A 9,491-nucleotide genomic window follows, 5' to 3' on the forward strand; every position below is an offset into this window, starting at 1 on the left:
AACGATCTTGATGCTCTCAACGAATTTAAGCTATTAAGGACCAAAATTAAATCAGATCTTAATAGCTGGTGAAGTGCTAGCGGCTCTTAAGCAAACAAAAAACAAGATGACGTCGGGACCTGATTGTATTCTGGCTTTTGTTTTAAAGGACTCTGCGGGTGTCCTTGCTCTACCACTTACAGTTCTACTGAATACGTGCCTTAAACCTTCCGCTGTGCCTGATATCTGGAAGTTGTGCAGAGTTAGACCCATTTACAAAAAAAGGTGATTTAGATTGTTAGGTTGTTTATAGATTTCTATAGACTCTCGGATTTTTCGTTGGTAGAAGAACTTACTACATGCAAGAATTTTAGTTTTATCGAATAAAATTTTATTTTATTTTATGAGTGTTTTCGGCAACAGCTGATGAGTTTATTTGTCTTAGTCGTAAGGCTCTTTCGTGTTCTTTGAGCCTAGTTGATATTTTTCGTCCGGTCTCTCTAATGTATTCTTTGCCGCATGTGCATGGAATGCGGTAAACTCCTGGCCTCTCAAATGGAATTTTGTCTTTGCCGGACCGCAGATATTGAGAGGTTTTTGGACAAGTGGTAAATCTGGTTTAGACGTTATACTTCTTAGAACTTTTGATATGTGGTCAGTGATGTTTTGAATGTAAGGAAGGACCACAGTGGCAAGTGTAAGATTGTTTTCGACCTCATTGCTATTGGAAGGTTGTGGTGAAGTGTATTTTTTGATGGAACGCTTAATATCTTTAATGTGAAAATTATTAGAGAGAAGAGCAGAGGTAAGATGTTTTAATTCTGTTTTCAGTAACTCGGGCTGAGATAGTTATTTTTTCCAAAACATTTGCTCTATGGGAAAAATTAATATACCAGGAGAAGTGGGAGACAGAGCTATTACGCCTCTATTCCGAACATTGTTTGAATTATATACAGGGTTTGTCCTTTATGGGAAAAAAATCTAAAAGAAAAATTTCTGTTTTTGTGGGTAAATTTAAAGATGGTATAATTTTATTTGAACAGTATCGTAAACTATGTCTAAAGAGAGTTTCAAGTTTCATCTATAATACAGGGTTCGCGAAATATTTGAAAAAACATCATCGGAAATCGCTATTATTTGCCAAAATGTTAATATTTACCAAACTTTGCCGTAACTTTGAAGTTCGGCGAGACGTGAAAGACACTTTATACAGATATAAGAAACTATATTGATTTTGCGAAAGTTCCATGGTGGTCCGTACGAGCACGATAGAAAACAATGTTTACCTCTAGAGCACAAAACCTTAAAAATGCAAAGCTGTGTATTGACTTTCTAGACTGGGTAGCGCATGGTACGGAACAGACGATTTGCACTGCCACGATTTTTCGAATAATCGAAATCGAATTTTTCGAATGTATACGCGCTTGGCAAAGAAACTTATATCTCGGCAACGGTAGGCCCTAGGGGACCCCATTGGTTCACAAATGATCAATTTTTTTTCGGTCCGTTCTCTGTCGACGCTTCAAAAAAAAATGCAAATAACTTCCGAACGACATAAGCCAGCGCGCTGAGATTTTCCTCCTTTTAAACGGTCTGCAAGATACATCAGTCCATAAGAAATGGCCGTGATCGGACTGTGGCGTCCATCTTGTTTTTGCGATTTTCGTCGCTATGAAACACGATAAGTGTCCGAAATTTGTAGCTATCGACTTCAAAATTAGTACAAATATAGAGCTTAGTTCCCTGAGGGGACCTATTGACATCAGTGGAGCTGAGAGGTCAGGAAGTATTTTTAATAATTTAGACCGCATTTGCAGGGTATCGAAAAAAAATCATTTGTCAAAAACGGTATGTACCATCGAAAAAATTCTTGAACCAAAAGACGCGCAAGAACCGGATTAAAAACTTTTATTCTTGATGATTTTTTAAAAATGTACAGGGTGCGTCGGTAATTTACAAAAAACTGAAAATTAAGTTCCTCTTATAAAGATAATTGACCATAACTAGATTAAGTTGTCAGTTTTTTTACATGGCTAAATAACCCGTATGTATAGCTAATACTTTTGTATTTAAACTTTTCACATATTGTGGTGTTCGAGATATTCCGTGCTATTTTCAAAAATGTCATAAGTTACTCAAATATGTAGCTATCCACTTTAAATTTGGCAAGAAAGTAACAGTCCATATCTAAACAGTAGAATTTGAGGGTAATCAAGTATCACCAAAGAATTTTTAGAAAATTTTGAAAAAAATTCTTTGATTATTTTATCTTATCAGACAAACACGATTTCGATTATATACAGGATTTTTCAATTATGGATAAAAATCTAAAAGACCGTGAAAATTGTTGTATAAACTATTAACCGTAAATCAAAATTCATAAAAAATATGTCTAATTGGTTTAAACAGTGTTATAGACAACATCGAGACCTACAATTTTTGTATTAACGGTTTTCGCCTATCACATACGCTGTTTTCTTGAAAACCACTTACTGTATTGGAAAAATTCATATACCAGGAAACGTGGACGTCCAGGGCTATAATCTCCATTTCGAACATTGTTTGAATTATATACAGGACGTGTCGCTTATGGGTAAAAAATCTAAAAGGTCCTAAAATTTTCCGTTTTTTTGGGAAAATTATTGGCGATAAATAAAAACTGTTAGAGATGGGATAATTTGATTTGAAGAGTATCGTAAACTGTGTCGAAAAAGAGTTTCAGTTTTCGTCTATAATACAGGGTGGGCGAGATATTTCAAAAAATATATTTTAAATCGATGAAATCGAATCTTTCGAAAGTATCGACGTTCGTATAAAAATTTTATATCTCGTTAACGGCAGGGCCTATGGGATCGCTATTGGTACAGAAATGATTTGAGTGTTTCGTGTGTTACCATCATTTTTTTTGTATTTATGGTGAACACTTGTTATGTTCCGGACTGTCTGGGGAATTGTAAGAATGGACCAAAAGTGGACATTTTCTCATTTCCACAAACCGAAAAAATGGATTCAAGCAATTAAAAGGGTTGATTCGTTTGTTCCAACAAGAAACTCAAATGTGAGTAGTTTTTATTTCTTAATTTTTTATTCAGTGTTATTAATATACATCAGCATGTTCGACTCAACAAACAACCGATGCAGGAGGAATTCAGAAGTTTTGTAAATTTTAGTTTGGTCCGACAGGATTTGATGTCCGGGTTCATGATTATGTTCGGCAGTTGCTGATGAGTATATTTTTCTTAGTCTTAAGGCTCTTTCATGTTCCTTTTGCCTAATTTTTCAAGGAAAGTTCCACAGGCTTCTCTAATATATGTAGTAATATATATAGTTGATATTTTTCGTCCAGTCTCCTCAACGTATTTGTTTAAGATATTTTCGCCATGTTGGGCATTATTTTTTTAAGTTGTTAAATATATTTCGAACGCTGCCGATTTATCTCAGTTGTGCTCTGTTTCTTTTGTAATTAAAAAGTAAAATAAATAAGTGTGAACAATATACAGTCCAGTTAATCAGTGAGGAAGCCATAGGCTTGACAGAACCGTTAAATTAACCCAACATAATTTTGGACCGTTCGAGCAGGATTCGTCGAGATGGCTGTTATAATTACTTAAAAAGAGACCGCCGCGCCGCCGTAAGGAAATTCCCGTAAGTCGCTATCCCTTAAATTTGTTTTGAAATATTCGGTGTTTTTGCTGGCAGAGTCGGAACGTGTTCTCTATAAAAGCTTTTTTTAAATAAGGAATAGAAGCATTTTTAATAGTCATTGGTACTTGTCCGTTTCTTAATAGAGTCCTATGCAGTGTTTTTAATAGTGGTTGCCAACCCGACAAATGTTTGACAAAACAAGTAACAATAAAATATTTAATAATTTCTTTTGTAGTAGTTTTTGAAGTAAAATGGCTGACGGACCTACTCTCAAACAATTAAGTTAGTCAGTTAAAAAGAAAAAAGCTGCTTTATTTTCAGAATATCTGCATAATTTGGACAAAGATAATATCACCAAAGATTAAAAAAAATTGAGCCTTGTCTTGATGAGTATGACCAGTTTTTAAAACTTCTACCAGATGAGACGAACGCCCATGAGGTAGAGGAAGCTGACTTTCAGCAAAAATATTACTCAATTTTAGGAAATTTAGGAAATCCACAAAGCTTGGCTACTCATTTTGGGTAGGCACAGAAAGTACCACGCAGGTACACGGTGCCCCTTCGTCTCAAATAATTTTCAGTTCCACTACCACGGCAGTTTTAAAGGCTGTAATAAAGCCATCAGATAATAGTCCAAGCGCGGATGACAAAAAACAGGATCACGTATTGTTATCAACCGCAATAGTTAACATTATAATCAATAGCAAATTAATACCGGCTATAGAGCTAGTAGACTCGGTTTCTAAAAGTCATTTTATATGTGAAATTTTCTGCAAAAAGGTAGGAATAAAAACATAGAAAACAATTCATGTCGTAAACGGATTAGGTAAAAATAGTATTAATCTCGACTCAACATACGATTTTTATAATACGGAAATAAATCGTTTGGTGATAACGCGAATGACAGATAATTTACCTCGGGTATCTTTTCAACGAGAACTAATTTTTATTCCGACCGACTACGAATTAGCGGATCGTAATTTTAATATTTCAAACGAAATTGACCTACAATTAGGTTCACATGTATTTTGGTCAGTAATAAAATCGGGTCAGATTAGTTTAAGAAAAAATATGCCGTATCTTCAAAAGACCAAGTTAGGATGGGTTATTGTAAGTGAGTTATTCTGTTCAAATAAGGATGTTCTGTGTAATTCGGCAAACTGTTTATCTATAAATACAAAAATTTAGAAGCAAGTAGTGAAATTTTGGGAACTAGAAGGGGTTTCGACAAAAAATAAACATTTTTCGGACGCAGAAAAATTTTGTGAAATTAATTTAAGATTCCAAATTGGGAGAATCTTTAAGGAAAGAAAGAAAATAAATTACAAAAGAATGATCGTTTGCGCCGAGACTACATAGAATTTATGAAGGGGCATGAAACCTCAGGTCACATGTCCGAGATGGAACAAACTAAAGAAAATTTAAATTGCTGATATTTTTAACCACATCATGCGGTGGTGAAGAATAATAGCTTAACTACTAAATTCAGGGCAGTATTCGATGCGTAGTCAAAAACAGACCAGGGATTAGCACCTTCATTAAATCAAGTCCAGTTTACCGCACCGGCTCTTCAAAATGAAATATTTTCAATTTTAATAAAGTTTCGGCAATTCAAATACGTAATGTATGCGGATATTACAAAAAGATACTGACAGATTTTAATAAATAAAAGTCAACAATGAAGCTTTACGAATTAAACACGGCATACGATTTTGAGCACAGATTCCCTGAAGCGTATAAAAGAATAGCAATTTTCTTTTATATAGATGACTTAATTACTAATACTTAATTAATTAAAATAAAAAAATACTGGAATTACAAAGCCAAATTTATGATATTTAAATATCAGCTAAATTTGAATTAAGAAAATGGCTATGCAATGATTCTGAATTGTTAAAAAGGTTTAAATTAAATGATAAAACTCCAGAAACCGTAGGTCACATAGGTGAACATGAAAATAACAAAACATTAGATGTTTTTTGGAATGCTTCGAGCGACACATTGCAATATTCAATTTGCGATTTTAAAAATGACATCACTGAAATATCCAAGCGTCAGATTCTTACAACCATTTAGGGTTATTAAGCCCAGTTATTGTTGAGGCAAAATTGATTATGCAACAACTTTGGCGTTTAAAAGCCTCGTGGTATGAGAATGTACCATAGGATTTTTCAAAATTGGATGCAATTTCAAACGAATCTTAAAATAATAAATACTTAAAAAATTCCGCGACATGCTTGTCTCACTGACTACGTTCATATCGAACTTCACGGTTTTGCAGATGCTAGCATGAAAGCATACGGAGCATGTATATGCCTAAGATGCAAAAAATGCATAAAACAAGATTTTTACAAGTTTGCTTTGCTCCAAAACAAGAGTTGCACCGATAAATACTATCAGTCTACTGAACCTTGAGCTTTCTGCTTGTGTTTTGTTAGCTAACTTGGCAAAAAAGGTTAGGGAACCACTTGAAATAAATTTTGCTAAACAAAATTTTTGTTGCCAATCGAATGAGTGAAATTTTTTCTTTAACAAATAAAACAGATTGGCATCATGTAAAAACTAACAGCAACCCTGCAGATTTGGCATCGAGAGGGTGTAGTCCACTGAGGTTAGTTGAGAGCGATTAGTCATGGAGGTAAATAAATTTTAACTTAATTTTTCGAGACATACCAGACATAAAAACTATTGGTACTTGCTTTGTCATTAATGACAAATTTTCAGAATTTTTACCAATTATTGATCGTTTTTCAAATTTGAGTAAATTAATTACAGTTTTTGGTTGATTATTAAGATCACTCCAAATTATGTCAAATCAGCGACAATATAAAAAATATTTTGAGCTACCAGAAAATGTCAGAACAACAAAGGTAAAATTTCCAAAAGTTTTACAACCGCATGAACTTGAAAATGCACTTTTATTCTTGATTAAAATTATTCATATAAAAAACTTTGAAATTGAATATATACTTTTAGCCGAAGGATAACCAGTTAAAAAAAATTCTAAAATTTTAAAACTCAATCCCTTTAAGCACCAATCGTTAATACGAGTATTCGGAAGCCTAAAAAATTCTGTTTTAAATTTCGATTAAATACACCAGACCATTTTACCCAAAAAGGATAAATTAACTGAACTAATAATCAAATATGAACATGAGAGACTGTTGCACTGCGGTACGCAACTATTAATTAACTCATTGAGAGAAAAATTTTGACCTATTGCAGTAAAAAATAGTTGCACAAAAAATCAAAGGTTGCCTAACGTGTTTGGAGATACGACCCACTGGTTTAGAATATTTAATGCTTCAGCTACTTCTGAGAGAGTACAACCGAGTAATCTGTTCTCAAAGACGGATTACGGAGGCCCATTTCTTATTCGAGAAAGGCACATAACTAGACGTCCTAAACTGATAAGGGCCTACTTGTGTCTTTTTATTTGTATGTCAACAAAAGCTTGTCATTTAGAAGCAGTGACTGCATTAATTGCTGCTGCCTTTTTCAACACCTCAAAACGATTTATGGGACGAAGAGGTAAGCCCTCCAATATTTTATTGGCGCTTGCGCACCGTTAAATGATTTGTACAATTTCTTTCAGGAAAATTCCGAAAATATTGTACGCTATCCTGCTAAGGAGAGGATAAAGTGGCACTTTATGCCAGCCAGGTCACCGATCTTCGGAGGGCTGTGGGAGGCTGCCATTAAAAAAGCGAAATTTCATTTAATGCGGGTAATTCAGGGTAATAGTAATTCATTAACATATGAGCATTTTTCAACCCTGTTGGTGGAGATCCAGCCCTTGCCTCCAATTTTCAATGATCCACTTGATCGCAACCCTCTTATTCTTTCACATTTTTTAATTGGGCTTAGCTTGTCTGCTATACCTCAATCAAATTTAGTGGAAATACCAGAAAATAAACTGAACAAGTACCAACGCATAGCAGCTATGGTACAATAATTCTGGACTTGTTGGAGTAAAGAGTACAGTACGCCATAAATGGACCTAAAAGGGAGAAAACCTCAAAGTTGGAACCTTGGTTTTCCTAGTGGAAGAAAACACCTGCATGTGGAAGCTGGGACGGATTATTCAAGATTTTCCAGGGTCTAACGGCATTTTGCGGGTTGTCGAAGTGAAAACTTAGGGTAGGGTTGTGAAAAGATCTGTTAATAAAGTGCGACCACTACCTATTGACATGAATGCGTAGTGTGTCCTCATGTATTTGATTATGAGTTATGACTCAGAGTCAATATAATTCTTGTTTTTCATTATTGTTTTCTGTTCTCTTTGGGTAACCGGCCATGTAACTTTTTAGCAGCTCCTTTGTTGTTTCTGGCGAACGTAGGCAACAATTACAATGTAATACTTTGGTCGTTGTTGAAAACCGCGCGTTTTAAAGGTGGACGGTATGTTTAAGATATTTTCGCCATGTTGGGCATTATTTTCTTAAATTAGTAAATATATTTAACGCCAAGTGGTTAGGCCACCCGTTCCATATCTATGTCGGTGTTTCACCAAGCGCTGCCGCTGTTTTTTTGTAATTAAAAAGTAAAATAAAGAAGTGTGAACAATATGCAGTCCATTTAATCAGTGACAATTCCATAGGCTCTAGAGAACCGTTAAAATAAACTCAACAGTATTTTTTCGCGCATATGCTGTAAACTCCTGTTGTATCCCTTGGACAAGTGGTAAATCTAGTATTCAAAGACCACATTGGCTTTCGCACTCATTTTTATTAGGTTTTATTGGAGGTTATGGAAATTATTTGAGAGAAGAGTAGATGTTAGTTTTTTTGATTCGTGGTTCTGTGGTTCAAGATAAGATGTTTTTACGGCCCTGTAAACCAGAGAGTTGATAACCGATGACTTCTTGGCCGGATGGTGATGTGACAATGCATTAAGGTATCGGTCTGTGTTTTCTGTCATGTGAATGATTCAATGATGTTGGTCAATGGTCTTATTGAAGAATGATTAAACGTATGTTAGGGTGCATTAGAGTTTAAATAACAATAAAAATATTAATTTCGCAACAAAACAATACAGAAAGTATCACAAAATTTAGCCTTATGATTGAAAAAAAAACAAATTGAAAACAATTACAAAAAGTTCAAGTTCAACCCCCAAACACTGAAAGTAATATTCAAAAGTTTTCTACAGTTGGAAACAAAAATAGTACACAAGGTAAAACAAACAAAATTAACTACAAAAAAACTTAACAGTTGCGAAAATATCAAATAACAGTGAACCAAAAGAGCTAAGACCAATGAGTATACTTCCAGTTTTTTCAAAAATAAGAGGGACATCTACCAATAAAAGTGTACTCTGGTAAATTTTCCCAAAATTATTCAAGAGTTTCGGTCAGGGTTTAGGCCACATTTTAGTACATATACCAGTCTAGTTAGCTTATTGAATGACATTCGAAACCATGAAGATAGGAGGAATGCTACCTGTTCTTTTGGATTTCAATGCGTCTAAGTCTTATGTTCTTCTATTCCATAATAATGAAAACATTGGAAATAAAATAATGAGAAGTTTTCAGCCTTCTATAAATAATAAATTTTTACCCATCGTTACCAAAGCTAAGAAGAGTAATTTTTGAAAAATCTCTTGCTTTCCAATCACATATTAATAACAAACTGAAAATTGCTTATATGCTTTAAAAAACTGTAAGATTTTAAAAAAGTTTTGTCCGCCAAAACTAAATTCTATTTGTGCAATAGTCTCATCTTGCCTTTGATTATGCGGATGTTGTTCATGGGAGCTCACTAAATTCTCACACAGCTCTTGCTATACAGAAAGTTCAAAACTCTGGTATGCGTTTTTCTTTCAATATCCCATTACGTCAGAGTATGAGAGTGTCACATATATAATTT

The sequence above is a fragment of the Cylas formicarius genome, unplaced genomic scaffold, assembly GCF_029955315.1.
Source record: "Cylas formicarius isolate icCylForm1 unplaced genomic scaffold, icCylForm1.1 PGA_scaffold_1__22_contigs__length_36826433, whole genome shotgun sequence".
Classification (NCBI taxonomy): Eukaryota; Metazoa; Arthropoda; class Insecta; order Coleoptera; family Brentidae; genus Cylas; species Cylas formicarius.